We start from the raw sequence: 6,000 nt of genomic DNA on the forward strand, positions 1-6,000 counted from the left end.
AGGAAATTGAAACCGACACAGTGAGTGTTCGGAAAAAGTGTGCCTCAGCTTAGCCTTAAGCTGGTTGCAAAATCAAAGTGGCCGGTTGGGAGGAGGGCAATGGGAGGAGGGCAAAAAGGAGAAAATTTCACAAAATTTCCGGTTCAAATTTGTCCCCCCCCCCCCCTCTCTCTCTCTCTCTCTCTCTCTCTCTCTCTCTCTCTCTCTCTCTCTCTCTCTCTCTCTCTCTCTCTCTCTCTCTCTCTCTCTCTCTCTCTCTCTCTCTCTCTCTCGCTCTCTCTCGTGAAGACGTTAATATACCATGATCTCGATGGTGCACGTGTCATTGACAATGTGTTGTGCGGGCATCACTCGAGATCGTCCTGACTTCTTAGCAACTTCAACCGTACCCCATCCCTCCTTCCCTCCCTCGGCTTGTCTTGCCCAATCTAGCCTGCACAATGGAGACAATGGAGGACATGCATCCACTGACGCCAAGAACTATCTTTGATTGGCTCAAGGCTAAGCTGAGGCACACTTTTTCCAAACACTGGTCCGACTCACATTGATGCGGCCACTGCGGTGTATTCCGTCCTCTCTCTCTCTCTCTCTCTCTCTCTCTCTCTCTCTCTCTCTCTCTCTCTCTCTCTCTCTCTCTCTCTCTCTCTCTCTCTCGTGGCTCACCCGCTTGCCTCGAAGTTGCTAAGTTAGGCTAGATTGGAGCTAGTCTACAACGGAGGCAATGCTCTTTGCTCAATGCATGTGCATGGTGGCAATGAGGGTGCCACTATCCACATCTCTCAACGGCCCAATCGCGCCTCCTCACACTAACGATCCCAGAGTGGACCATAGAGATGCACTTACAACACAGTCGCGGCTCGCTTACGGTCTCAAGAGGAAAATTTATAAAATTATGATATTTTTTTCAGGGCTTTGCACTGTTTTTCTCTATTTCGGGATGGAATTTTTCCTTTTCTCCTTGCTCTGAAGCGGAGAAAACAGCACGATATAAAGCTGAGACAGTTTTCTCGAACGCTGTCTGACTCCAGCCCCTGAGCCTCTCTCTCTCTCTCTCTCTCTCTCTCTCTCTCTCTCTCTCTCTCTCTCTCTCTCTCTCTCTCTCTCTCTCTCTCTCTCTCTCTCTCTCTCTCTCTCTCTCTCGTCATGAAATTGAAATTAAAACCGCCACGGTATTAAGCTAAGACGCATTTTTCACGAACCAACGGACTTCAAGAAATTGAAACCGACACGATGAGTGTTCGGAAAAAGTGTGCCTCAGCTTAGCCTTAAGCCGGTTGCAAAATCAAAGTGGCCGGTTGGGGGGAGGGCAAAAAGGAGAAAATTTCACAAAATTTCCGGTTCAAATTTGTCTTGGAGGGATTTTTGTATGTTTGTGAAAATAATTTCCGGTTCAAATTTGTCTTGGAGGGATTTTTGTATGTTTGTGAAAATGAATTTTCCCCAAGAGTGGGCACAGTATTAAGACGCATGTTTGTGAAAATGATTTTTCCCCAACAGTGGGCACGGTATTAAGCTGAGACGCGGGACGGGAGGCTGCGTGACACGGCAGACTCAGACCATGCATACAGCCTACAGTGCCGACTCGCGGACTCGTCTACAGTCGCACGTGCTAAGTCTCTCTCTCTCTCTCTCTCTCTCTCTCTCTCTCTCTCTCTCCTACTGCACGTGCGCATTGCGCAGTCTCATCTCCGTTTTGCTCAGCGCACACCAGGCGTGCTCTCCCTCTTTCTCTCTCACAGCGCGATGTCCTCTCTCGCCGTTTGCAGGACACACTGCCGGACTATTCTCCTACTACCACGTGTCGCGGGGGGGGGGGGGGGGGGGGGGGGGGAATTCCCTCCCCCATTATCTCTTAGTATAGATTCCTTTTTAACAATTTAAATCCATTTTTGAGTGTTTAGCATGTAAGTTCTCACAAACTACGTCGCAAAAAAGGCAACTATGTCTCAAAATAATGAAGAAATTCATCTCCTAAACCAACTCATATTATAGTTTTAGCATCTTGAAATGATAGACAATAGTCTTCTTATGAAAAGTTACAAATTTTTAATCTTTGGAGAAATTTAATCTCACAACTAGGGGTATTTTGGAAAATCTGGAAAATTTAAAGGGCATTTTGGGAATTTATGATATTGGGGGTATTTTGGAAATTTTGAAAATTTGAGGGGTATTTTGGTAATTTTCTCTTTAAATAAAATGGTACATGCAAATTAGAAAACAAGAAATGCTTTTGCAAACTTTCTTTTCTTTTTTTGCAAAACTCACCAATTGGTGAGCGAAAGATATATTGCAAAAACCAAAAAAATTACATAGCAATCTCATGCACATACCGTGTCATGAGAACCAGACGGAAACACCAAATTGTTTAGCAAACCACTATTACCATACCCTAGGCCGGAACAAGGGAGGCCAGGCCAGCCCTCGCAAACAAACATATCAAAAATTTTCCTGTAGGGCTATCATAGGTGTCGGGCCCTCTGCCACAAGACCAAACTCCTCCCATATAGGAAGAGACTAAGCTTAAACACAGAAACCATACCACAATAGGTAACGTGACCAGATCACAGGCGGGGATTGTTGGAATTAGGGTTGCAAGGAAACACACACATCTTGGAGAAGACGAAGGAAGCTCAAGGCACACAACAAAGAGTGTATTACTTAGTGTGCAATGGAAAGATAAGATAGTCCTAGAGTGATGGGAGTACATATAATGCACCGGGGGAAAAACCTCCTCGTGAAGGAAAAAATGCTCGGGCGGTCCTAAGTGTGTTCACACACATCACTACCATATGTATATGGTAACATATCCCCCTAGGAGTGATGCAATGAACGAGATCTGGCACAACACCATGCCTTGAGGACAGGACCATTCCACAAAGGGGAGCAAGCCCAAAGCTTTCCGGTAATCTTCGAATTTCTCAGGAGACAATGCCTTTGTGAAAAGATCTGCAAGGTTGTCATGTGTTGGCACATAAGCCAAGCTTATATCTCCTGTTGAGAGTCTCTCCCTGACATAATGATAATGCACCTGCTTTGTGTGGGCATGAAAAATTGGGTTCCTCAGAACTACCAATGCACTCTGACTGTCAGTGTAGATGATGTTGGAAGTGTCATGTCCAACACCCAAATCAGCCATAAGGCGTCTGATCCATACACACTCGACGGTAGCTGTGAAGACTGCCCTGTACTCAGCCTCACAACTAGAAGTGGCCACAGTAGGTTGCTTCTTGCTCAACTATGATATGAATGAAATGTCGAGCATGAAACAAAAACCACTCATGGACACTCGCATGTCAAAACAACCAGCCCATTCTAAGTCTGAAAAAGCATGTAAATCTGGCGCATTGGTGTTTTATCCTACGACTAGCCAGAAATACATTAAATTCATGAGACATATACTCCCCCCCTCGATCGGAACGAAGGGTGTCCATAGTACATTTAGAGACATTTTCAGCCATACCTAGAAATTGCTTGAAGCACATAAACACTTCGGACTTCACCTTAAGCGGATACACCACATGCATGCCTAGAGTGATCATCAGTAAAAGTCACAAAGTAAAGGTAATTTCCCAAGGACGAAGTTTGCATGGGCCCACAAACATCACTATGCACAAGCTGCTACCTGCATGTAGCCCTAACTGAACCATCCTATGGAAACTTTGAATGTTGCCTCTTACCCAAAATACAGCCTTCACAAGCATGCTTAACAAGTGCTTCAAGAGGCGGCAAAGAAGAAACCATATCAGATTTCTACAAATATAGCAAACTGGCAAAATTCAGATGCCCAAAACGTGAATACCAAAGTCTTTCATCTGAAATCGTCTTAGAATACACAATTGCATTTGCAAAATTCTACCCACACTTGTCATACAAACTAAGCTCCATTAAGGGACATCCTCAAGAGAGGTAAACAAGTCACGATGTGAGATGATGTGCTTTGTAGCTCCACTGTCAAAGTACCACACATGAGCATCTGCAGCAACAACTGACATACATGCATCATGGACAGAAGGATCATAAGTGAAATCTGCACTAAAATCCCATTATGCATCAGCATCAGCATCACAATCTCCTTTCACAAAAGAATCCACATAGTTGCATTTGTAGTGGAACCAACCTCTTTCGTCTTAGCCTCTTTTGCCTTCAACTTAGGACATTGCTTGATCAAGTGATCATTAGCTTAAAATTAATGGCAACACATCTTCTTTTTGCCCTTTTCACCAGAATTCCCATACAAATTTCTACGAGCAGAAGCATTAGGAACAAGTGATTTACCGCTCGCAGAAGAACCATGAGAAGTGGCTACACTACTGTTACCACCTTTTATTTGAGCAGCAATAAAGACGTGTTCAACTGCACGTTGTTTAGCCCTTTTTTTTTGGAAAGTGACTTTTGCAATAGCAATGTGCATAATGCATCAAACTTGACAACTTTTGGATTTCCTTGGGTCATAAGTCTCCAAGTACTAGCAAAAGTCTGGTAAGAATTTGCCAAAGCATCAAGAACAATCTGCACAAGGGAACTGTCAGAAATGACTTTGCCTGGAGAAATAATTTGCTCATTAATATCCTTGACACTAGCAAGACAAGTGTGCATCTCATCTTCCTCATGCATAATCTTTCACTCCAGCTCATTAAGCAGCAATGCAATTTTAGCCTCATTGCGACTTGGATAAAGCCTATGGAGAATATCCCAAGCCTGTTTCACAAATTTTTTTGAACGAATGTGAGGAGTAATAGTGTGCACCAAAGCTCACAAAAATCAGAGAAAGTGAGCAGGCGTGTGCTGGAGCTATTGGCGACTAAGCTCGGGAGGATGCAACCTGCTCTGATACCGATTGTTGGAATTAGGGTTGCAAGGAAACACACACAGCTTGGAGAAGACGAAGGAAGGTCAAGGCACACAACAAAGAGTGTATTACTTAGTTTTGCAATGGAAAGATAAGATAGATCTAGAGTGATATGCTATATACAATGCACAGGGGAAAGTGAGGGAAAAAATGCCCAACGGTCGTAAGTGCAAACACACCCAGGCACACCGCTCAAGTTGCAGCACACCAAATCAATACGATCCACAGTTGGAGACCATGAACCATAAGCAGTCTTTGAGGGGGAGCCTTGCCCCAGTCAAGGAAAGCCCGCTCGTGAACGATGCCAATGCTGCCACAACCTCGATATTAAATACACTCATGAAAAAATATAGTTCTTCATTTTTGTACACAGCCTCAATAGTAACTACACTCATGAAAAACACCTATGCAAAATAGTAGTTGGTGTTTCACTAAAATGCGTATCATGGTCTAATTAAGAAAAAAATATGCAAGGTGCATGCAATAATCATGGTGACTATTTGTATATGTGTTTGACATAATTCTCATGTGGACAAAAGAAAAAATATTTGTGACGAATCAAATATTGAAAGTCTTTGTGGGTCAAATATGCAACATTTGTAATTACCTACCACATAAAATATTTATTTCATCTAAATTTGCATTGTCTTATGTTGCATATATACTAGATCTACCACTCCATTACTTAAAATGATATGTAAGCCACATTTGGTGATCTGTGTCATATCCCAAACACTGCACATATTCATTTTTTTACTTTAAAAAAATTAGGGTCACAGATAAAGTCCACTTTTTTTATTTGTTCATTCATCTCATTTATTTGTATACAAATATCTCATATGGGCACAATTGGGTATTTAATCATAAGCATACTTTCATTGGTTTTCCATAGCGATGTTTGTTTTGTAAGAAATTACGCATCAAAATTTTCCTTAGATGAGCTTAAATTACAAAGTGCCTATGAGTTTGAAACCTTAAAAAATGCTTAGGTGACGGGTGTTGACCAATAAATACATTATAGACCTTAAGTTTTGCCCCCATAACCTCATCGTATTAATGAAAGAGTCTTTGAAAGACCAAAAATTTCTCTTTGTCAACGTTTTCAATATTTGAATTTTTTTATTATAACAAAAATCTGGTTTAAGAACTAA

The sequence above is a fragment of the Adiantum capillus-veneris genome, chromosome 26, assembly GCF_014529385.1.
Source record: "Adiantum capillus-veneris isolate H3 chromosome 26, ASM1452938v2, whole genome shotgun sequence".
In the NCBI taxonomy this organism is placed as follows: Eukaryota; Viridiplantae; Streptophyta; class Polypodiopsida; order Polypodiales; family Pteridaceae; genus Adiantum; species Adiantum capillus-veneris.